At 39.6% G+C, this 26,521-nt stretch overlaps 1 protein-coding gene across 1 annotated transcript in view; it reads right to left on the bottom strand.

The window, feature by feature from the left end:
• Positions 1-20,795, bottom strand: part of LOC124184775 (igLON family member 5-like) — an 80,760-nt gene extending 59,965 nt beyond the window's left edge. The window contains exon 1 of the mRNA XM_046574854.1: positions 20,755-20,795. The gene's annotated coding sequence lies outside the window, so the exon portion shown is untranslated. The remainder of the gene's footprint in view (positions 1-20,754) is intronic.
• Positions 20,796-26,521: the final 5,726 nt, after the last annotated feature.

Genomic DNA, 26,521 nt, shown 5'->3' with positions numbered 1-26,521 from the left:
TTCGGATTCTTTGATCCCTGAAATCGACGTCGATCATACGCCGTTCACCGCAGCCTCGAGCACGTTTCAGGTTCGTCGGGTGGCCGTCATAGTTTCACCGCTTAATTAACCAACTAGCGATTTGCCTCCGGGTCCAATTACCCCGCAGCCCACGGTCCGTCTTGACCAACAGGGTGTTTCGTCAGGGCTTCTCGTCGCCTGTCCAGGTGGAGTAAAACTCGGTGGGAGAGATGAAACCTGGGCTAGTCGGGGAGGTAAATTAGCTGCAGGGGTGGAAGCAGGGGACCGTGCAAAATTGGTGCCGGATAAAATAAGAATGAAAGCAGAGTAAAGCATGCGGCGGACGTTGGAAGAGACGATGTCGAAGGGTCGAAGAGCTGCGCTGGAATTCGAACACGGTGGCGATGTGCAGCGGGCGTAAAAGGAGGGCTGGAAGAGAGAAACGCGAAAAAATTGCCAGCCCGATGCTTTGAAGGTTGAAGTAAAGCGTAGGCGGGGAATTTCAAAAGTAGCTTCGCAGGCTAGCTGCTTTTTACTCATTCAACTTTCCCATTTACAGTAATTTATAACGAACTCGACCTGCTGGCTCCGCTTTAATTATGAACAACAACTTCCAGCCCATCCGCAGCCTGAGTCTTCCTTCGGACTTCTACCGTGATGATAATAATCCCAGCGTTTTCCTGTCGTGCATGCGAATGGTCTATTTGATATTCGGGTTTCGGAACCGGAAGAAAGGCTGTCAAACCGTGATGGAGGACCCGTTGTTTTCCCGGTGAATGCAGTAAGCCGGCTATGGAATACATCTGCCTATGATGACGGATATAAATTGTGCAAATAAATCGATTATGGATTCGATTACGCGAGTAAAAATAAAGCACGGCATCGTCGCGACCGTGAGTTTCTCAAGGCAATCGCATGTCTTCGCTAACCTTTTACCTTATGCCGTACGTATAACCGCAAGAATCGTCGTAAATATAAATTAGAGATTAAACTGTTTATTTCGCAAATAAAATAAACCGCAGACCTTTAAACGACGGATAAATAACCAATCTACTACTTCTTCTTCTTACTATCGGGGATAAGAAATCTTCTCTCTGCATCCAGTCCGAGAATTGCAGAAGTCCTTGTCGTTACGACCGATTACTCGCAAGCTGAGGGCTTAAGGAAAATTGACCTCAATTGAGGAACGAGATTTAAGTAGACCTCGGAGAGTTATTTCGGTCTATCCAACGCCGTTTCACACCTTCGACGCAACGTTCGATTAATGTTCCCCGGGGTATTCAGTTGACATTCGATCGTAAAATTACCGGTGACAACTCAGTCGCGATGTTTGCTCGGCGAATTGCGGTCGAGGTGAGATCCCCGAGTCTCGCGTTGACTTCAGATCCCGACTATCTGCACAATTTGCAGTTGCCAACTTCTGTTATATTTTTGCTTTTTCCTCGATTCTCTTCGTCACGTGGTTTTTTTTTTTCCTCATTAGGATTTACATCGAATTCTAGACTTTAAAGAACAGCTGTTACAGTTGCTCATTTCAATACATCATTACGTCATATTCTTTTTCACGGATGGTTGTATGATTGATACGAGAATAATGCCAATGACATTGAACAAGCAATTAGTTTCTCTTCTCGTCGCAAGCGAAGTGGCACAGAACTGTATCCTAATCCCAGTCTCCTTTTAGTTTGGTCACTAATTTATAGATTCGATCGCCCGAGGAGTGTGTAATGTATTTAACCGGTGAAAATTGAATCCGCATTTATTCGTTCTGCGAGATATTCTTTATGATCAATGGAGCTTTACTCGCGAGGTATTATAATTAACAATTAGTCAAATTTTACCTTTTTTATGGAAAAAGCAATCGTTCGGATCGCGGAAAAAATTATATATCGGTGATTGCGACTAATTTTGAATGTAAACAATGCAGTAAATTATGCCGTGTGAGGTCTTTTTGAGTGCACAAATTTAATTCTTCGTAGTCACACCCACATAATGATGAATGCTTCAGAAAACTTTCTGAAATCTTTCATGAAAAGAAAGAAACATTTCAAAAATATTTCAAAAAATGGTTGCTGCAAGTTGAAAATGTCCGCGCGAGAAACTTGCAAAAGATTTTTTGATTGTTGTTGTTCTTAAAAAAATTCTCATAATCTTTCTATAAAATATTTTATTGAAAGTTTCTTAGAAAGATTTCATGTTATGTGGGACAGCTTTGGAAAATCGGAGTATCGACGGAATATCTCGAAAAAAAAAAGGAAAACCAAAACATAATGAAGAAAACCAAGAAAATTTCAAGTTTATTTGAAATGTTAATTGAATTTTCCAAGTACATGTAGCAAGACGTGTTTCTTCTAAGTGGAAATCCTTCAACGGTTATACCTATACTACGTATATTCGAAAAACCTTGTACATGAATATTCAATAGGCATTCAATTATTCGAAGGTGAATAAAATTTGCAAGATTATAAAACGTCACGCGACGGTTAGAAATTTTCAATCGATTTAACAAGAATAGTAAGTCCGGATCAGTTGATACAGAAATAGCACAAGTTCCGCAGTTAAAAACTTTACCGCCGCTTAAAAGATCGCATGGCTCATCCGCGAGGGTTTAATTCAAACAATGTCTGTCAAGTTGGGTAAAATAAATCCCTTTTACAATTCCGTAAAACAATAGTTATTTCGTCGTCTGTATACTGAGAAAATTTTCAATTGCTACAGTTATTGAAAAATTCTATAGTTAAACGGGTATCTTTACAACAACGGTTTACATATTGATCAAACCAGAAGAAAATGTGGTACAAGTAATAAATTTTCTGGTCACATCACAACGTGCGTTAAATCCTTTTGTTTAGTTTGTTTAGTTAGCTACATTATCTAGTAAAATATTACGTAACCTTGAATAATTAAAAAATAACAGTGAAATACGCGTGTCCTCATCTTACGCAGTTAAAAAACTAATTTTCATTTTTCAACCAAGAATTGTATTCTTCGGTTATGGTAAAGGACTGAAAATGGTTGACGATTTTACGGTTGACCATAATTACTAGAAATTTCTATAAGAGAGGGGAGTCCAAAGAGGCGCGGATTCTGTTGGCTCGGGGGTTGAGAAGAGAGGAGGCTGTTCGCTCCAGTCACCACGGACTACTTTATCTGTTGGATAAATCGCGAGAATGGCAAGCGGAATATTCATGCGGTGGGTAGTTCTCCCCCTCCGCGAATTCTGCGCCGCGGGGGTATTTGCATGAAATTTGCTAATCACGCCGTGAAACTCACCCCCTCACCCTCAGCCAATGCTGTTGTGCACCGCGCTACCGACACTTTCCCTCGTTTGCGGTGAGGAGACAATGAACCTCCCGACTATCAACTTGTTCCGGTGCTGATTGCAATTACGCTCTACACCAACAACTCGCGGATCCGCAACGGAGCTTTAGAGCTTTCGCAGTATTTATCGACGATATCCTATCAACGATTATACCCTCCGCTTATCGAGTGGTTCATGGACTCCAGGCGAGGCCATAAATCCGCCCTTCTCCTCTCACCCGATTCGAAGAAGAGACGGAAAAGGAAAAAAGATACGAGGAAACTGTATTACAGGTACACATCGCAAATTACCGAGAACGGGAAAAACGTAGGAACGATTTAAGCTCGAATGCAGCTGCAGCACTTTGCGCCGAACTGCAGGTATGGACTCTGAATTAACAATCAGGGTCAGGTACGGCTGAGCAGGATGTTCGCGAGGCGCGTTTCGCCCGGAAAGAAAATATGTAGGTATCAAAAGTTGGATGCATATTTCCTCGAGCAGACGCGCGGCTCTGCAGCCTCGGATACTTTGCTAGTCGTTTGACGTTCAGAATTTTAAATTTACAATTTACTTAGCAGGATCAGGTGTGTCTATGTATTATATGTGTGTAATACGTGTGTATGTATGTTCGCACCGGTAAGTCTCTGTGGCACCGTTTCTGACTTGAGAATTTCAGCCTCGTACGCCAAAACCAGTTCTGTATACAGAATCTTGAAGAGATACGAGGGTGAAATGAGTGAACCTTGAAGGAAAATGAAATAAGTAAAAATGAAAGAGCCAGAAGCGTGTTTCTGGATGCCGGAGGCGTCGTTCGTATCACTAAAGAATTACGGGATACGGTAGAGAATAATTCAAACGTGGTCGAATCAGTATTTTCCCCCATTTGTCGGAAAGATCTTCTCGAGGAAATGCTTCGGGTATGAAAACTTTTCGTAGTCAGAGTTCAGCTGTTCGTCATCAAAGTTCAATTAGATTCTTTACGTCTACAGGATTAAAAAAAAAAAAAAGAAAGAATCCGCAAGTAGTATATGTTAGAAAATAATCTCGGAAATTCTTTTTACATGAATTTCAAGAAGCGCTCTTGATAAACTTTCGCAATGCCGTTCGTGTAACTTTCTTTCTTTTTTTCACCCGATGGTAAAAGAATCACGCTCTTGGAAAGAATTTTCATTACTTCGCGAGTATTCAAGAATTTTCGTCTTAATTTACCGCCGGTCAAACCTGCGTCTGTTTGATCGGAAACAAAGCTCGTAACACAACTCGGGATCGTTGTAAAATGACGTTAAATTTTTCAATCCTCTTTCCGATTCCAAAACGCTCGCAGAAATCTACCTTTGAATCAATAACCGGTGCGTGATTCGAGGACACACAACCGCACTCACGTAATTCCGATCGCGCGGGGTCTCGGAGATACGAGAGAAACGATAACTCAAACCATGGCCAGGAACAGCAGGTTTGTTTCATTAGACGTGCCGAAGTGCGAGGAACCGGACTCGCACCTACGAGCACCTCGAGCCGGCGGAATCTTGCCGGATGAATTATTTATAGTGGATTTCCGGCCGCCGAGATCAAACACGGGGTGACGTTTCATTACAGTCTGTTCCGAACCACCGATTTCAAATATCCGTGATATGATCCCAAGAATGATAAGTCCGCTCGGCTCTTGTCACGTTCGTTAGTACGCCGTGGTCCCCGGACAATTTTCAAGACTGGAACACGGGAATAGAAGAGAGCTGATACAGGGTCCGTCACTTTTCCAGGATAGAACGACGGGGAACACCGAGGAGACAGGAAAAACGAATGACAAGACGAGGAGAAATGGGACTGCTTCCCTTGGGATTCGACGGTGAGTAATACGCCACGACCGAACCGTTTCTTGTAAGTCACGCTTCATAACGTTGATTAGTAACGTACGACTCATCCTGTTCACGGACTCCGAGGCTGGAACGTCACTTTTTGTAAAGTCCCGTAAACATTAATTTGACGTTGTATCTCTTCGATTGCTCGATTCGTAACCAAAATCCGACTTTGAAAAGGTCTTGGCCAGAAGTATTCGATACTTGGTACAGTTCACTGTCTGAAGATTAGCGTTTGCGTAGATCGAAGCATCGCTGTACCGTTTTTGGTCGTAACCAGCTCAGGTTACACGCAATGAATATGGCCACGATTGGTACACTGAGAGAATTTTTTTGTTCCAGTTACCGCTCAGTCCTCAACTAATATCATTTTTTACCACAATCGAAAAATATAGTTCTAGGTAGAAAATAAAAATTAGTTTTCTAGCTGTTACCGGAAAGTCTAGTATCCGTTGCTATTCTTTCTCATTACGATCACTGTTGCTATATTTTCTTGTAACTGTTGCGAAAATTTAATGCTTGTGCAACAATAAATTGACTTTAAAGCCTTGTTTAACTAAAAAAGTAGAGTAAACCTCGAAAACTGATTTTGCGTTGCAATTACCGAAAAAGGATCGACAATAGCGCAAAATGGTTACGCGTACCTCGTTTTTCGTAATTCCAATAATATTCTAACAATTTCTATAACGATACATATTTTACTGAATTTTTCTAGTTACTGTAACAAATGAAATTTTTCTCAGTGTGGTAAAGTGATCAAAACCGTTACATCTATCCCAGCTGAAACTGTAATGCAGGAGGCGAAAGAATTTCTGTAACGTTAAAAGTACCCCATAGCATCGTCCATTGGCTGAAGAAAACAGCAGTTCTGGGAAGCTGAGTACTTGTACTGCACTTATGGCTCAAAGTACGATGACTACTTCCGCGTCACAAAAATATAATAATCGAGTTTGACGATAATGGACGTCATTAATCCGAAGTCCGTTTTCCGATTTCCTGTCGTTTCTTGAAACTGCCTATTCATTCCTCCCACTTCTAGTCCCTGTGAACGAGTTATTGTTCGAACGAGTGGTCTTTTCATCGGATATTCTCCGGGGTTTTTACGATGGGCCAGATGGCCGCTATTCTTTTCGCGAATTATTGTCATCACTCGTTACGTACTTGGTTGCAATCAATGAAACTATGCGTATAAATACGCGTCTGCAATTGCAACTACTTTTTTGCGGTTGTATTTTTTTTTCGTTGGATTCAAAGTGGCAAAAGTACGTCCGGTCCAGATGGTCGAGAAACTGTTTTTCGTAGTCTCTATACAACGTGTATCGTAACTCCCAGATCGTCAGCCCAATAGTCGTGATGTGCATGCAAAATGAGGATGGTAAAGTCTAAGTGAAAGTTTTCCAGCGCGCGTATTGGATGAAGCTACGATGCAGCAAAGCTGCAAGCTGTATTCAACGAATTGGGGCCTACATTTTCCTGACCGCTGATTAAATCGAAATTTGAAGACCCGGGATTTTCGTAGTCGATAATTACGAACTCGAACTTGAAGCTTGGATCCATTATGGTTCCAACTAAAATACAGGAAATTACTGGATTTAAACGAAACTTGGTACCTGAGTGTTTCTGAAGGCATTAATTACAATTTTGAATTAAGAATCTAAGATTTGAAAATGGTAGGCTCTCTAGATCCACTATTTTGCACTTTTGGATTTCAATTTTATGCCCGTAATCAGGCTTCTCAAAAAACTCTGAAGTAGCAAGTTTCATCGAAATCAAGTAATTCCAATTTCCAAATTTCGAGTCTATTAAAGATGAGAAAAAATGCCTGCCTCAAATGAGCATGTAAATAGCCAGCTTTTTTGCAATATTATGCAAGCTTCGTCAACGTGTACGTTAAAGAAGTTTTACTTCCACTTGATTATCACAAGTCGCCCTGCATATGATGATACAATCCTCTACACAAGGTTCAAAGCCTCGCAGGGGCTTCTAATATAATCAAGTCTACCCAACGCCAGGTAAGTTTGTTACATCACTATGACCGCGAGGCAAGGATACTTGAAATTAGTAGTAACGAGTCTTCGGCGATTACGCGACATACTCGCCAACTTTCGAAATTCAAACGAAGGAGGAAACAGTCGTTAAAACAGGAAACGCCAAGAGATAATACTGGGGCGTGAGTCTGGCTAGACAAAGAGTATTTGAAGGAAGGAAGTGAGGTAGAAATGGGTGGTTAATAAAACGGAAATAAAAAGGAATTTCATTGCGGTGGTTACGGGGCGGAAATGTAGCTGGAAATGAGACTCCTGCGGGGAAGGAGCACAATATGTTTCATCCCCCGTACCGTTTTGTACTGTCATCGACGTCGGAGCCACGGTGCCAGCCTTCTCGAAGGGTCCGCCGGTCTCGCACCCCTGCAGACCTCGGGTTTCTTCTCTAGGAAAATGCGATGAGTCACGGGCACCGCCTGGAGTAAAAGTTCTCATCCGTTATCAGCGGGGCAATAAAACTCTGCCCCCCTTATACCCTCTGTGTCTCATAGACACGAGTTCCCCTCGCTCGGCCATCTTTCGGGGCTCTGACATCTGCTGTTGTCGATGGCTGGTATCTTGGGGGACGGAGGGATGACGATCCGGGATTACGACTAAGGTTAGAATCAAATTCCGGAAATACTTGAGACGCGATCGCGGAGCGCGAACAATTTCCAAATTTCTTTCACCAACGGTCGGAGCTTGACATGTTTTTGACGTTGGGCTTGGGCGCGAGGTTCAAAATCGAGTTCAAGGAGCTCGTTATAATTATGTAGCTTGCAAGATAACGAGTACTACTATCAGACGAAGATGAGATTATTTATCGAGGTAAAATGAAAGATACGGCTCCTCAAGCAATTATCTCTACACGTAATGTGGTATAAAAAGATAACCATAAGAACGGGAGATTCTTAATACACTTAAAAAAAAAAAAAAAAAAATACAACTAATGTTGATTGCAGGAAATGTTTTTTTGCGGACGTCAGAAAAAGATATGTTGTTACTGGGAATAATTTTTTGTCGAGGTAACGAGGGTGATTTAATGGGACCGTCTTGACGGTTGTTCTTTTTTTTTGAAATGACGAAAAATCTGGTGATATCAAGTGAAATGTAATTTAAGTGGTGAAATATGTTTTTCTGAAGCAAATCCTTTCGCTCATTGATAGTAAATTGCGAGAAGTTTCTTTCAGAGGAACGTTTTTGTTGCATAATTTACGTTCGCAAAATTCACTTCTGCGTTTCGAGTCCTATTGACGTCACCTTATACGATTCAGTAAGCTGTTTATCTTATCTTCCCTACCGTAAAAAAATATCAAGATGAACAGCAGATTTAGCTACGTGAAAATGAAGACTAGAAAACGTAACTCACACTATCTCCGTAAGAATAAAAGATGAGGTGAATATATCCGAGGTGATTATACTGGATAAAATCACCCCGATAACGCGCAACGTTGATTATTTGAGCATGAGAATATGATATTTTCTCCCGAATTCAGCCCTGCAGCCCCATTGTATTCCCCGTTTGTATTGTATTTTGTCCGGTCGAATTATAGCGCCTTGAATATTGTAATCGTGGAAGCGTGTTATCAGCGCGTCGTATAAATCGCGGTTCTTTTGTGCGGGACAGGATGCATGTTGGTAAAACGCACCGCTTTCACGTCAACGTTAATCACAGCCGTTCAATCATCCTTACGTGTGCACATAATACCTACCGGCTGCAGATAAAAATTTTTGACGCGCATTGATCAGGGCGTGTCATGTCCTCGGAAAAGGGGGGCGATATGCGTTATCCGAGATTATATTACACTGCGGATAAACAGTCGACGGGACATTGGAACAACGACCACTTTCGACCCGCGACTCGCGTGTCGATCCCTTTTCGAATGTAACTGAATGAAGGTAAAATCACGGAAATATGTTACTTTTGTATTCACAGGTACGTTAACCTTGTCGATACAACCGAATGACTTTTTAGCTGTCACCAAAGGTCGGCAATTTTCTATATTTATATTTTTACATCAATTAGGTGGCGTTATTTGAATTATCGTCAATCCCTTTGTTCGGACTTTGATCGATGACGTAATTTTTCAAACTGCGCTTGTTCCAGCTGCAACAATCACGGTTCACCAATTTCACACTTACACTGAGAAAAATTTCATTTGCTACAGTAACTAGAAAAATTCAGTAAATCATGTATCGTTAAAAAAACTGTTTGAATATTGTTGGAGTTACGAAAAACGAGGTACGCGTAAGCATTTTGCGCTATTGTCGATCCTTTTTCGGTAATTGCAACGCAAAATCAGTTTTCGAGGTTTACTCTACTTTTTTAGTTAAACAAGGCTTCAACGTCAATTTATCGTCGCATAAGCATTAAATTTTCGCATCAGTTGCAAGAAAATATAGTAACAGTGATCGTAATGAGAAAGAATAGCAACGGATACTAGACTTTTCGGTAACAGCTAGAAAACTAATTTTCATTTTCTACCTAGAACTATATTTTCTCGATTGTGGTAAAAAATGAAAATAGTCAAGGACTGAGCGATAACCGGAGTTAAAAATTTTTCTCAGTGCATGTTCAATAACTCCTGCATGGAGTGCGGAGGGATGGTGGGGTAAATCCGTTCAGCGTGTTCACCCAAGTGATTTCCTATACTGTTTGTCAAAATCATTGGTCGATACACACAAATCTGTGCTTGCACTTTACCCTCACGCGTCTGGAGACGAGGGCTATCGATACACAAGGGTTGTCGGATGCGTTAAATGAAGATAATACCTTTTCTTTTATACTCGCAATGCGGGTTAGCCGATGGATTTCTTCCAGACTGTAGACCGATTATTTTCATCGGATACAACACGGCGTCTTTAGCTTGCAAATAAATGATGACAATCGCTTCAGTGATCGAAGAGAAAAAATGAATGATTAAAACATTGTCGCAGTTGAAGATATAGGAATATTTATAATTTAATTCCGCGATTTCCCAGCGGAAACTATAATACGTTAGTGAAATATAATAGTTAGTGAAACTTTTGCTCTTCGCGGAGAAGTGCATTAATCGGTATAATCTATACCTATAGAATCCCATACTGCAGGATAATTCTGATAATAATTATTCAAATAAAAAACGGTGGATATTCTGTTCGAGGTTGTATAAGCACTGCGAGCAGCTGTTGAGAATTCAGTTGGCGGCAACAAAGATTGTACCGTAATCTTTACACCATAGCCACTGAGCAATTTGAATAACGAGCTTGATTCTGCACAAGTACAAAGTAATTGCTGTTATATTATACAAAAGCGGAAAAGTTTTAATTAGCCCCATAATATGTACCGATATTTTCTCGGATTGATGTTGAAACTCGTATATATATGTGATATGTATGTAGGTGCGTACACGTAGTAGTTACATCCTCCGTTGGCTTTTCTTAAAGATCACACAGCGAGTCCGAATCTCACAGCCGTGTTGCTCTTAGACATATTATACTGCGAATGAAAGTATACCTATTCAAAACGGAGAGTTAGCAGTCGTTGGAAGTGAAACTCGAGCGCTTTGATATCTTAGCTTTGAGATTTGCTTGAAACTTGAAAAAAAAAAAACAACGACAAATTGCTGGTCACGTCTTTGACGTACTAAAGTACAAAAGTAACATCGTACAATGGTCGATGCATAAAGGACGAATCTCCGTTATACATATATTTGTGTAAATTATTGTTGACGAAAGGGCAATAGAAAAAAATAACATTGGTAATTACGCTCAAAGATCTTTCGTATACACGATACATCTATCAGCGATCCGTATATGGAAAGAATATCGTTCTTATTACGAATGGAACCAATTTCGCGGTGTCAAAAGGATACGATGAAATCAAATAAGTGGAAATAGAGAAAGTGAGACAGGAAGGGAGGAAAGAAATCCCGATACTGTGAAACGAAGGATTGTAAACGCATTTATCGATTCAACAAAATATGAGTTTTTCCTCGTGACTGTAATCAAAAATCAACCCTCGAGTTGTGCCTGTATATACTTATATACACCTAATCGTCAATATTCATATGTATCACAGACTCAAAATATTTACAGACACAGGTAAATTCGTACGACCGATGCCTGACGGTGAAAACCGAAGTTCAAATGTTTGCGCCTTTGAAGTATAGGTTAATTTTTCTTTTTTTCCCGGAATGGAAGCCTTCGGTGGTTTCAGGGGGAGTAAACGAGGCGTCATTGGTGAAGAACAAACAAGAAGAGATACACAAAAATGCAAGAATATAAATAAAGAGATAAGTTCGAGTCTTCGAAAATTTTTCAAAAATTTTCATCCTTCTCTAGAGCGTTGTAGTAAAAGTCCCTGGAAATTATTACCGCTGTCCAGGGCGATTTGAAACTCTTACGAATATCATCGATTACACGCGTAGTGGAATTTTCGCGGCTGTTGTGCATTCGGTGAGACTCCAGCGAAATGCGAAATTTCACGCAAATTAAAGGTACGGCTGTCCAATATCGATTCAGTAAATATTCCCTCGACAATTTCAACCAAAGTAAACCGAGCTTTTGGCCATAGGTTGTATAGGTACCACTATTTGTTAACCAAAATTTCACAATATTTAGTTTTAGCTACAAGTTTTGATAGAACGATATGTGTACTATTTTACGCATAATTTTCGTTGTCGATAATGTTTCCGAATTTTTAAAACTGTTTTTACGCCATTCGGCGCTGTTGACATTGGCTAATTAAGTTGCGAGTTTGGCATACACATAATGGTGAGGTTGCCCTTAAAATCTGACTATTATTAGCTAATGGGCTGAGTATTTAGTGCGCGGTGAACATGCGTGGAAAATGTTTACACATCGTATCTCATGCCCGGGTAAACCTGGGGGTTAATGTTTGATGTGGTCCCGAATTGCGTGTTTAATATGTGGCATTTCGGCTCATTTCAACCAACGAACGAAACTCACGACGGCGAATTTTTTTCAAAAATTGCCATATCGTATTATCACCGTGAAGGAGACATTTCTGTAAATTTCGTTTACTCGTAGTTTAAGGGGGGATGTAATGAAGATTTTTAATCTGTTTTTTTCACACAGTTTTGTCACCTGAAAATCAAAAACTCATCCATCCATAAGTAAGATTTGACTTGAAAGAAAGCAAATCATTATTTAATAACGAATTATTTAAATATTCGTAACTCCGAAACTAGAACTCTGGACATATCCATTCTGGTCTTAAAATTTTTATTTCCTAATGTCGAGTGTTGTGTGGAAATTTGATCGGAATCGATTACGGCATATTTTTTTTTACAAATCTCCCCAACTTTTCCCTTAAATTACCAGTAAACGTGGAACACGGCAGGTTTGTCATTTACAGATTTTACGTTCATTAGTGAGGAATGTTTCAAAAGTTCAAGATTAAGAAAAATATCAATTTTCATAAAATCATATTCCCGTATTTTTTTTTCTTAGTTAATAGCTAATATTTACAAAAATATCTGGAATGCTCCACGTATAGTGAGTGATATAGTGGGTGAATCAAGTTCACAGTTATACATAGGCATAATGTGGTGTTACAGAGAAGTTTCGTAATGTACCACTTGTGCGGAAAAAGGCGAAGGGAAGACTGCGAGCTGTGGGCAAGAATTTAATCCTTATGCACACATCAGCGGAGGTAAAATGAACCAGGGACATTATGAACGCTAAACTAATATAAAGCGATCGGGAAAACCATTAGCAAGTTCTAGTAAAATGAGTTAGTTTTCTTTTTGTCAAAAGTACAGTTTACAAGCCAATCCCACCCTCGAAAGTTTCAAGGAAACGATTTCAATTACGCAGTGAACCGTTCGATAATCGACGACTCGAAGTTATGAGTCACTATACAGCACCATCAGCCCTTGTCCCGTTTCCCTTGTGGAAAATTCTACCATGGCGATAAATACGACCGAACACCTGGTACAACAGGAATTCGCTTTTATGGCCTCAATGATTTTCGGATCCTATATAAACTCCGCCGTCTTTCGACGCCGGCGCTTCAGACGCACCTGCTAGTCTCCACAAATTTTTAAACCCTTCGGTTCACCTCTGTCACTTAGCTCACCGCCTGTCAGATATGGCGTCTCCAATCACCGCGGCGCTCGACGCGACGATAAACCGAATTTAAGAACGATTAAGCAGAGAAAAAGAAAAATGGAGCCTCCGCGATGTTTTACAAATTTGAAAATTTCATTAGAATTTCATCTGAATTATTTTTCAGGTCAAATTCGTAGGGACATTGAGGGACATTTACGAGTAACAGACCAAGCCAAGAAGAAAATAAAAAAAGTTGTACCGTAGTTCTCAAAACTGCTATCCAGTTGCGATACTTTAACCTCTGTAGTTTACTACATTACCGACGTTAAACCTGACCAACAGGGGGCGTTGGTATTCGCTGTGTACAGCGTTACTTGCGTTAAGCCAATGAAACTGACGTACATGTACCGTCTGTCTCTTCCTCTTTTCCTGTTACTTGTGAACCTCGCTGAATTGAAGATGTATTCGTGCTAAGGCTGTAATAAAAGATTATTGTGCAATTGTTAACAAAGTGTACCTAATTATTTATCCACCCGGCACCTGCGAGCATTCTTTACACAACCTCGAATTTTCAAAAGAATATCGTTCTTCTTTCTCACTATCGTCTCACTCGACTAGGGAGAAAAATCAGTTGTCGCATAATCAATATCCTTATGTAAAAATAAGGGTAACTATCATCTCGCGAAGAGATTATAACCACGGACAGAGAAAGTGTGGCGGTGACAGTATAAAACATGGGGACCAAAGTGAAGGTTGACTTTTATGGATCTCGTAGGTGATCAAAGCGTGTGGGAACGGCTTTTGCATCCACGTTTTCAACCTTACCCAACTATTGCACCAGACATGCTGCGACTGACAAGAACGTCGGACGTTGGATGTTATGCAGCCTGACGTCTTCCCTACACTCTCCTAGCTTTCTCATCCAACGTCACTCTTAGTCCCCAGAGGATGATCTCTCGAGCATAAATTCAGCGTCAGAAGTTTATCTGAATATTACAGCACCAATTTTCCGATAAATGAAGAACCATGCAAGACAGTTTGCAAATCCTTCCCGGCTTATGCGACGAAGTCCGCAAAGCTGAGAAATGGGTCAAGCTGTGCACGGGATGGATTTTTTTCAACGAATGGCTGCGGTTCGTCAAACATGAATTATTTAATAAATGGATTTCGTGACGTCTGTGCAGTCTCATAATCTCGTCAACATTAGACAACAGCTGTTTGGACTCTGACGGTTCCTTTATGAGACTTCGCATTTTATAATAAGCCACTGGATTCGCTGACTCGGAGGTTCAAGTCTTCTACAACGATCACGTTGAGAGTTGACTGATTCCCGTTTCACTGATCGTGAGTTGACTTGGATAAATTAGTTGGGAATTCCAAAGCACGCTGATACAGAATTTAATCGTCATTGAGCTGGGTTCAAAATTCCGTTGGATAACTTAAGCCGTTCTTCTTTCGACTCTACTCGTTGAATAATTAGTTTTTGATCAAATACGTTGAATGTTCGTTGAACGTGAGTACAAAGAAGTCGCTGATTCGAATGAAAATTTTTTCCGAGTCTAGAGATAATTTTAATATTGGATTTCAAAGGCTTTCGACTAAGACTGCGTAGCTGTATTGCTGAAGCATAATATAACAACAGACGCCTTTACTTTGACTGCCCGAAGCTATGAGAAATACGACGTTTAAAGGATTCCGACTTTCACCCTGGATATGTACACTTAAAAAGAGTAGTAAACTCTTTCGAAAGAAGAGTACGAGAAAAAGTTGAGAAGAAGTAGATACTGCGTTATAAAAAACAGAAAAAAATAAATAAATAAATGAAAAGCTCTCCCGAGACTCGCCGGCCCGTGAAAATCGTTCCGCCAAAGGTAAATATGTATACGTAATACCTCTTCAACCTTTATTCCGGGTAAATGTGGAAGATGCAGCCTTTGCCCGTACCTTGATGGGGGCCGATCATCCATGTTTCCCCCGAAGGATTTACAGACACTGTTTACGAGTGAGCAAAAACCGAGAGTAAATAGTTGGTGAACCTCTTTTTCCCCCAACTCAGCGAGCTCATGGTCTCCGACTTCGGTGGTTGCTTCTATATTCATCCAGCTAAGAAGATTGATGTGCTTGTCTGGTGAGGTTCTTGATGGCGGGCGGGCGAGTGGTTAAAAAACGGAAGAAAACAAAGAGCTCGAATGATGTGCGAAAGAAAGGGAAGAGGAGTGAGAGGGAGAAAGAGTGAGAGAGAGAGAGGGAGAGGGAGCCGAGGGAGAGCGAGGAAAACAAAGAGTACGAAAAAAGGCGAAGGGGCGATAATATATTCGGAGCATATATCGGGGGGATGGTGGTACCACTGGGAGGGTATTGAATGCATGGCATTCGCCAGAGTGACGCGGGGCCTGAGGAGAAACCCAGGCGCGAGATCATTGTTACACCAAGAAGCCACGTTTCTAAATTTTCAGACCAACCTGCCTGCGGGAAGGTTTCGGACTCCGGTAACTTCTAAACCATGATAAAAGACAACGACTTTGCAGGTTTTTACTCCCGTTTATAAAACGACGTTGCTGCAGGGCCGAGTGATTTGCGTCTAAGGATAACGACGCGTGTTGTCAGACGTGTTAAATTCCTTTTTGGTTGAGGTTGGTTGGGTTTGGTGAACTTGGATACCTCGAGGAAGCCCAGTCTTCATTCGTATTTAGATGGTAAATAGAACTGTTCCACAGGGTATGAAAATTCACAACGTTTGTAGGTTTGAGTAGCAGCAGTCGCTTCACTATTAGTTTCTACTTCAAAGTCCAATGGAGTTATTGCTGGATATAGTTTAACCATTTTTATCACCACTATGACGGTTTTAATGATTCATCTTGACCTTAAATGGAGGTCGAGGACATTTTTCACTGTATTGTTCTTTCAGCGATGTAACGTTAACGTACCAACGTAATGGTGAATGAAAAATCACTGCTTTGCAACTATGGTATACAACTTCGAAGATGCAGTTTACTTTCTCAAATATAACTACGTTAATACTAATTAGGGTTCGCGGAATTTCAGACAATCCTAAAGTAATTATAAAATAATGAGTCTTTAAAAAGCGCATCGTCACATCAACGTTACGAACTTCAATCCCATGAACGACGAGGAAAAATACGACTTGACAAAGTCGTGATCATTAATTGGTGAACCAGAATAAATTTCACGGACTCTGAACTCTTTTTCACTCGGTAGGTCTATTTTTTTTTTTTTTTCGTTTTTCAGTGAACCCTGGCACTCGGTGCTCCTATTAGCACAGTTGTCAAGTTGTGCAGGAAGAAGAAGATGGCACTTAGACCGTAACGACATCTTGCCAACAAGTGGCTCTGTATATCGCTGTAACCAGATGCGGGACAAGTGCATCACTGACCGTGGCAAGGATGGCATGAGAAATGATTCACCGACTATTAGATACTTAAAAATTGTGTGTTTCAGTTTTTTCACTTCATTATTTTTCGAGTATGTATCGGCATAGTGAGCATGGAAAGTTATAAGTTGGACTAAAGGTTCAGGTACAGTTTTCTTTTTTACCGCGAACCAGTACGAAGCAGAGTATTGATCACTGATACCGTTACCATTGAATTATTTTACTTTTCCTAACTATCAAGTTATCTTGTTTTTTTTTTATTTCCAGCCAGACGCGTTGTTATCGGAATATCTCGGCTCGCAATCTGGTTTCATTCCGCCTTCACTCGCAAATGGAATCCCTGCACACGTATATTCCAACAATAGTATCGAGCTGCAGAAGAATATTATATTATACTATACATAAGAATTGATGAACGACGCGAGGTGCGTAGAGAGGAACGTGTTCGTATAATAATCCACTGACTACGAGTACCTGTAAATATTTGAAAAAGAGAGGGAAGCAAAGGGCTCGATTTAACCAGTACCGACTTGAGCTTGCGTATTCTCATAACTCAACATCGCTGACAATTAAGTAAATAGGATCTGAAGTCCAGCTCTGTGATATAGGTACCAGGTAAAACTAGCTTTATCTTGGCCGGTTCGCCAAGGGTTCGAAGATTGATACATCAGGGCCTTCAACGTGAGAAAATGTAGACGGAGTTTGGTTAGAGGTAACGCATTCGCGCCGAGGGTCAGAAGGAAACAAAGGGCCAGGGAGAGAGGGTGGAAACAAAGAAACGGGATAAAAAGAGGTGAAAAAACACGACTAACACGGAGGGGGGGAATTGTTAGAACAACAGAATCCTGAGCGAGGAGGGTCGATGTGCATGTGCGCAGGTGCCGCATGCATACGTGTAGATGAGGATAAGAGGAAGAAAAGATAGAAATAAAACTGAGCGAAATATGGGAAGGAAAGGAAATTAAAAAGAAAATGATAACGATGGGATATAATACGTCGTACGCCAAGAGAGCTTTGCAATAACGAACCTATCGTCATCACTAAATTTTAGTGCTTTGTTCAACGGGTAAACGTATACATATAGATGTCACGTATATCGTCGTGACTGGGCCAAACGGAGAGCAGATACAAATATGTGAAAGTGGCCAGGATATTTTCTCTGCTTGCAGGCAGAGTGAAATTTATGTTAATGCACTTCGTCAATTTCCGGGCTGCGTGAAGTCACTTCCGTATATAAGACTTTGCGCTGTTCTCTCGGCAACTTCTTTGTATAACGCGTAATTTCGTTTTATTTTTTCATTTTCCGGTGCACTTTGAAACACACGTGACGTCGAGAGTGTTCGAAGATTCCTAATTCTCAATTTTCCTTCAATTTCAAAAGAACAAAAATTTATAAAATTTTCGTGGAAAGTCCCAGAGTGCGGAATACTGAATGACGCCAAAAAGACGTTTCAAGAATGTCTTACGATCCGTTTTCTTTTTGTGTTTTTTTTTTACCTTGAAAAAATATGCCGCCCGACTTTTAGACTTTAAAAACGGGTCATGATACATCACTTGGACGGCTTTCAGCTTTCATTTTTGCGCTGTCTGCGATACCGTGGATTCGACGATATTCGTCTGCGAATTTCAATAGTACTAAGTCTCCGTCGATAAGTGTAACTTTTCTTTTTCTTCAAAGGCATCGAAAGGACGGTATTTTTTGTTTCTTTTTTTTTACAAGAACAGAAGACAGAAGCTCAAACTCTCTGATAACGTACTTCAGGCTCCTCGCATTTTTTTCACGAACTTTTCTATCAGATACTGCAGGTTGATGGAAAATACATTGAAATTCGATTGAAGAACTCTTTGAAATGTTTTGACACTCGAAGTTCTCGTAACAATCTTGGGACTTTCATCGCACGCGAGAGTGGGGAAAATAAAAATAAAACTAGACAAGCGACGTCAATTCCCTCCTTCAATGTACGCTCGTTCAACGCAAAGTGGGCACGGTGAACGCACTTGATTTGTGCGTGGAAGAGAAATCTGCAGGGGGAATAGCGAATACTCGAGAAAATGGAGAAACGATTTCGGAGAAAGCTCGCTACTCGTGCGGTTGAAATTTCGGCTTCTGGATGAGACATTTTCCCTTATTCTTTTCGTTTGATACGTTTTCAATTATGGCCATACGCGGGATGCGTAATATGGCGATACCCGAACTAGACGCGAACGTTGATTACGATTGGCAATTAGCGAGGATTAGGGCTCGTTCACTGAGAAAAATTTCATTTGTTGTAGTAACTAGAAAAATTCAGTAAAACAGGTATGGTTAAAAAAAAAAAAACTGTTTGAATATTGTTAGAGTTACGAAAAACAAGGTACGCTTAACCATTTTGCGCTATCGTCGATCCTTTTTTGGTAACTGCAACGCAAAACCAATTTTTTCGGTTTTCTGTACTTTTTTAGTTAAACGAGGCTTTAGCATCACAATTTATCGTTGCACAAGCATTGAATTTTCGCAACAGTTACAAGAAAATATAGCAACAGTGATCGTAATGAGAAATAATAGTAACGGATATTAGACTTTCCGGTAACAGCTAGAAAACTAATTTTCATTTTGTACCTATAACTATATTTTTCGATTGTGGTAAAAAATGAAAATAGTCAAGGACTGAGCGGTAACCGGAACTAAAAATTTCTCTCAGTGTTTGAAGAACAGTGACTATTAAAGAATAAAACGTTGTCTCTATAAGGTGCCTGCAAGTTCGCATAAAGAATGGAAAACGAAAATGCACGAAGACCAGAAATTCTCACAGAGATTTGGATCGATTTGGGACAGAATAAGAAACAGGCGGATAAACCTTCTCGCGTCGTTTCGCGTGGGTCTTATTGGGTCTTTTTAGGACTTACAACGTCCTTCCAAGTTAAGCCGGCAATCACAGCTCGGAAATTGTCTTTCTCTTCACAGATCAGACGGCAAAGACTCACTTTAGATGGATTTGACGCCTTGACTGCCGAAAATTTAGCCCCGAGAACTATAAAACTTTTTTGTGCAAATATCTTCTCGACTGTTGCTGAATTTTCTCCTGTTTCTTGAATATTTCAAGAACTTTCTTTCTTGTATTTGACTGTGTCGATTTTCGCTGGGAAAAATGCGCACTACATTAACGAATTTTCAAGTTTTGCCATCCAAGATTTATATCTTTGATTTTTCAACATTTACTCACTTCATTTCAGTTTTCCTTCCACTCCAAATGTTCATAAATTTTTCACAAGGTAAAAGCTTAAGATCATTTGAAGAGATGGAATATGGTTAAACCTATAACTTTTTTTAAGCTTGTTTTCAATTCCCACGAACATTTTTTTTTCTTTTGCAGAAAACTGAATTATCAAAGTCTAATAATGCAACAGTTGAACGGATTGCCTTGAAAGTTTTCATGCTTTTTTTTTCGTCGTACAAAATCATTTTTCACTTTAAAATGATGATTATTATTACGGATGACTCGATGGTTGAACATTCCAATTTCACACAACCTTAATCAGTTTTAAGAAATTATAGGTACACCTATTTAGTAAACGTAACATTAACCAAGGATCAAGCGTTTAAAATAATATATGCATGCCGCATGGCACCGTTGATGATTATCGTTTCTAAAACGGACAAACTGTTTATTTTCATTCTCAAGAACAGAAATTTCTTTAGAAAAACGAACAGTCCTTATTTCTACATTTATACTATAATAATAAATACAACTACATTCGCTCGTTTTGCGGTAAAAGATAAATTTCGCAACACACGCTCTGGTCGTTGTTATTACTATTATTATTATTATTATTATTTACGGTATTGTTATTATCAGTTTCCGGGGACTCGGTCAATAGAGGAATACTGAACGAGGAAAAAGGATATCGGTGGTGTTAAAGTCGGATTTTTTGCGCATTTCACGTTGTATCGCATTTTAAAGGGGTAACCTCGAAAGTATTGGGGCGAGAAAATCGAATCGATTTACGACACGGTGCGCCAAATGCGTCACGTGTGACTGTCTGTCCGCTTGATATACTACCGTTTTAGTCAAACGACTAGGTAGATTTGTAACAAATGTATCGAGACGGAGATGATCAATATCATTCGTTTGTATGTAATATCCGTACCTTTTGATGTAGCAATGCGTAGGTCACCGATATAGTTTTAAAGCACCATAGAATTTTGAACCCTGACTTTCGTCGGTTAGTTTCTGAAAAAAAAGCGTCGAGCTTTTAGACTTGAAGTAAAATTTCTCAGTTCATATTCAGAATGTATAATGATCTGTGAAATGAGTAATGAATAATTGATGGCCGTGCTGTAAGATTTTACTTTAGGCGTGAAACCAAGTGGAAAATTTTTTTTCGATAATCGCAGTTACGACATTATGTCATTAAAAATTTCGGTAACCCAGAAGCTTTATACCCGATAAATTCTTCATACATGAATAAATAATCGTTATACCTATAACGTTGTCAAAGAGATCAATAATGGTAATTCTCATATTATTCTGTCCTATCGCGTTGGCTTCCATCGATACCAGGACAGCTCCGAGTGTACTTTTCTTTTTCATCCTTTTGGGATCAGGGATGCAAACACGTGCATAAAACTTGCCGGTAGCCAGCTCGCGAAATCGGAAGCGCAATCCTATTTCACCTTGGCAGCTAGCTGAAAGATTTCGAATCGGGCGTAACGCCAAAAGCTCGTCGGAGCCGGATTACGGAGATTCGAAAGTTCGGATGAAAGCAAGATGTTATAAGGCGTGTAGGTAAAGCGGAAGCGTGAGATTTTCATGGACCGTTCAATGCCTCATCCTCCTCCTCGTGGAGAATGACACGGACCAGCCAGCAGTAAAATATTAAGTGTGAGAGAGGCGTTTGGTAGAAGAAGAATGATCGAGGAGCAGGAAACTTGAGGTGTGGATGTTCGATCAGCAAATTGGACAAGTTGACCCGAGGGGCGAAGAAAGGCGAAGAAAGGCGAAATAAGACAAGAAGCGAAGAATATCGACGCCTGCATGCTACGGATTAAAAAATCACCAACTCTCGGTGAGCTTTTTGGTGTGAAAATTTCGATCTGGCTTCAATTCGAATGTCAACTGACGGTGAGATGTAAAAATCATGCGATTATTTGCCGTTTGGCCTCACCGTGTACGAAAAACACGTTTGTTAATTTTTGTCACGTTTTCGAATTGAAACTGTCTCTTATCGTTTTTGGCATTTCCGACCGTCAGAAAAGATGTATGACCTAATGTATTTTTCGTGTAAAACAGCCCGACCTTTTTGAATGTGAAATCTATTTTCAGCTAGACCCTCCGAAACTGCGAAAAAATATGTTTTTTAAACATTTTTAGTGCTGGGCAAGCGAAGGAACAAAAGATCAATTGTTTTTACTTTTTTTTTTTGAATGAAAAAATACAGTTTTTCGAGTATTTCGTGCAATTTTTAGAGTGTCATAAAAATGGGATCGTAATTAAATCGGTATAAATATTAAGTTCCTTCGAATACTTAAATTGAATAAATAACGACCCAGTTTTCATCCCACTTTAAAAATCAATGGAGGTAGTCCAAGGTGTACACATTTTTTATCACAATAAAATATAAACAATTGTTTTATGATCCTTCGCACACAGAGGACTGAAAACGTAAAAATAAAAAACGTGTATTCTCCACAGCTTTTTGTCTTATCTATCTACCCGAAGATATATTTTGTACCCGAAAAATGACAAAAGTGTAAAAAAAAAAAAATTGTATACGTTTAATTTACAATATAAAGGGCAAAAAATTTGAAGGTAAAGGCTTTATTCAAAAAAATCGATTAGATTGAATAATTGCATATTTATCGTGGATGGTAGGTTCTGAATTCTTACGATTCTTCGTTTCGCGGCTGTTTTTGTTTCATTTCCTTAGAATTTGCTATCGTTCAGAGAGAGCTGAATCAGAGGAAACCGCGGGAAAACGCGGCATCGATATTTGATTCCAGGGGCGGGGGCGGGTGATTTTATGTTTCCAAAAGATAAGCTTCACCCCGATAGTCGATATTCCACTGCGCACCGTCGCTCTTCTTACCCATCGCAGTTTATCCCTGATGCCTCACCCCGCCCATCCCTTCGTTCGGTTCATGCAGCATCCAGCATCTCTCGCTGTAACGTGCTCCTCGACTATTCCAGATACCCGAGAGAGAATCTCTCCCCGTCTCTTTCTCTCTTGGCATGAAATTTCCGACTAATTTTACCGCAACGGTAATGCGATTTGGAAGATTTGATACAGCGGGAAACAAGCGACCTGAAATTTATAGGATGAGTCGAGACGAACCGGATGGAATACTAGATATTTACGTTATATGCATTTTAGTTTCCCGATAAATCGAAAAAACACGACGGAAAGTCTTTCAAATTTTCCTCATCGATGGCATATATTTTTTATAATGTATAAATAATTGAATTTAGATAAGATTTGGACTTTCTGCAATGTGAAACTTGACTTGAAACATTGAAAAAAAATTATACACCGAGGAAAAAATTGCCTGGTCAGAGAAAATATTTTATTCAATACACAGTTCGTGTATCAACCGATAATTAATTCATTGATTCCAAAAACTATTCGTCTACAATTTTAATAATGAATATAATTCTTCTCGATTTCGCTTTCGGTATAATAATATACCTGTCAAATAAATCAACTGACCGGCGGATGTGATATGAATTTGGATTTGTAAGCTTTGGCCAAAGTCGTAGTTTGAGGGGTCTTCAGGATCAGGTAGCGAGTCTATTCGACCCTCTTTTTCGCATTCTCCGTTATGTTTCGCGATAAAAAATCCCATCACTATGCAGAATGTCATAGATCATGCATAAATTTCATTCTTTTTCAGCCGAATCTCCATTGAGTCCGTTTTTGCATCCGGCTGAAGATCGGCAATTTAGAATCGAACAGGCGGAGAAATTTCCCCAGCCAAGTTCATCTAGCTATGAAAACGGATCGTGATCACCAAATTCCACGGGGAAGCATTAAAGGTATTGAAATTAATGCACGATGACTAATGTATATTTTTTTGCCTCTTGATTATATCTCAAACTGGAATACCTAACGTGACAACCTGTATTGAGCACGCATCTAGCTAGCGATATATGTATTTACAACGAGCAGAGGCATTAGGCTAACAATGCGATTTTATCATCGATGATAATATAAAAAATATGTAATTACGTGTAGGTACTCGTATATTTATAATAATCGAAAATGGTTCGCAAGAGTTATAAAGACGGTTAGAAAGTTAGCCATCGTCCAATCGAAAAAGCGAATAGCTAAAATCCAGAGAGAGAGAGAGAGAGAGAGAGAGAGAGAGAGAGAGAGAGAGAGAGAGAGAGAGAGAGAGAGAGAGAGGGCATGTTGATGACTGAGAAAAGTTTTCAGACAGCTGCGAAATATCGTTTGTACATACATACATAGATACATACACACTTTACAGGCGTACCAATTCTGAGACAAGTGCGAAATATCCCGGGGCGCACCTTCCCGCCCACACTTCCCAAAAAGAGATAATTAGAAATGATTTATTCATACGGTTATAAGCCAGCTTGACATTTCTGATGTACAGGATGATAATCACTGTGACAATCGGTTGCGCGACTCGCCAGGTGCCAACTTTTTTGCCTACGATAATATCCTAAGGGTTGGCATTATTGTTGTTTTTTTCGGGTGAATATTTAAATTACCTAATGGCCTTCTCTCACTCTCTCCATTCTTTTTTTCTTTCTTTGGGCACGATCCTGACGCATATTGTATGTGTTTCAGCGAAAAAAACGTCGCTTATAACACTACAAAAAAAAAAAAAAAATAATAATATATGTATGTATGTATACATTAAAAAAAATTCTCTCGCATTTGGAGACACTTTTCATAATTCACACAGCCGTTTTTTTCAAATATTTAGGCAGCACATCGACAATACGATTGCGAAACAACACATTGTTTTAAACATCCCTCAATTTCCAGGGTCAAAATAATCCTTCCTGGCCTTTAAAAGTAAACGTTAACGAAAATGTTGAAGCATAGTCAGAACTTTGCAGAAATTCTTTGCAGAAGGTAAGCCCAACAGTGTGCGAGGCTGTTACACGATCCCTTTTTCATGGAAAATTGGCATTGATGAAGGATAATCACGGTTGGAAAACGTAGCGGTTTTACATCAAGAGTTCAGTCAAATTTTAAAGTTGTTTTCACGTTTGAGAAAAGCGTTTCACTCGATGTAGGTAAAAAGTTAATTAAATGAGAGAGAGAGAGAGAAAGAGCGTTCAAAAAAACGTTCAGACTTACGAAAACAGACAAAGTAATCCCGCCTAAAAAAGGGCAAGAAAAAAAAAGCTGGGCCAGGTTTGCGGTGAAAGATGTGAAATATTGTCGGTTATTTGGAATTTTTATTTTTTTTTTTTCTAGAAACTTTCTAACGCGAGTTACCTCGACGTATATCTACTCGAAACCTTATTTCCGTAATATCTTTTATTGGTAGGGAACCTCGCCACGTCGGGAGTTTCCGTCAATCCATTACGGATTATCGAGCCGGGGGAGCGTGGCGAGTGAGAAAACTAGAAATAAATATAAAAAATTCAATTTGACAGATGAGCAAGTGTTATATAGGTATAGATATATTTTTTTTATCGTATCATTTAATGCGACGAGTGCCGAAAGAAATATTCTTCTTTTGGCATAGATTAAAGTCGCGTTTCGGAAAAGGGATGACAACGATACTTTTAAGTGGTCTTCAGGCACTCCATTTCCGCCAACACTCATCTAGAGTGCCAACGTCGTATTATTTCGCACTAAGAAGGCTCTGTAATGAGTCGTTGCCGACCGCTTGAAGTGTCATTTATGTTTTTAACTATTACTAGAATCTTTGCGTGCCAAGCTGACGGAAAAAAACCGCGGAATTCCGCATGCAACGTCGATCAGAAACGTGGGAATAATTCTTTTTTAGCGCAACAGTTATGCTAAAAGGCTTATACACCAAGCCTGTATAATTGAATTACCACTAATTGCAGGAATATATCTATCGGCTTTTTCGCGTTAACGATGCCTACAAGATTCTGATAACAGTCAAAATACGTGACATTTTATACGGTCGGTAAAGAATGACGATGAGTACGGTATCCTCTTAGGCAAGTTGATGTCAACAAACGTCAAATATCACCTGATAAGGAACTCGTATATTTGCCAAATTATATCACCCAATTGCTTGGCTTTGTCGCAAGGAGGCTTCGATATAATTACTTACTCCTCTAAATCATCGATCAAAGTCTCAATGCCATTTAATAATGATTCATAGAAATTGAAGAATGTGTATTGGGCTGTTTTGAATCAGGGCAATATTTTTCTCTATTACTGAGACTAGGTCGGAAAATTAAGTTTTGAGTTAAAAATCCTATACATCGGAAAGATTTTTGTCAAATTATGAACTTTGATTTAGAGGTAGGAATTTTGACGAAAACTATCGCTTAGACCTTCTTCCAGCAAAAAATACATCCATATATACCATCACGGTGGTCCCTATTTAGGGTGTCGACGAATTTTTTCCGTTTCGCCCCACAAATAAACTCCAAATAATTTGAAAAGAATTGCCTTCGAGCTCTTTTTGACGATCTACTTGACAAATCTCCGTTTGATTTAGATTTTTCTCAGGAAAATTGCCGTAGAGAAAAAAATAAAGTTCAAACCGAGCATAAAATCCCATGTTGTTCTTATGGCGAAAAAAAAGCTTCGTGGGACAGTATAAGAGTTGAGATAACAATATAAAAAATTTAGAAAATTGTTTTTGAATTGTTTGCGGTCGATTTGAGGGACAACACGTAAAAAATTTGTCAACGCCCTAAATAAAGACCACCTTAATATAAAATATGTAAAAAAT

Source organism: Neodiprion fabricii, chromosome 6 (assembly GCF_021155785.1).
Source record: "Neodiprion fabricii isolate iyNeoFabr1 chromosome 6, iyNeoFabr1.1, whole genome shotgun sequence".
NCBI classification, from domain to species: domain Eukaryota; kingdom Metazoa; phylum Arthropoda; class Insecta; order Hymenoptera; family Diprionidae; genus Neodiprion; species Neodiprion fabricii.
The sequence above is the reverse complement of the archived record's forward strand: the minus strand, read 5'-3'. Positions and strand labels throughout refer to the sequence as shown.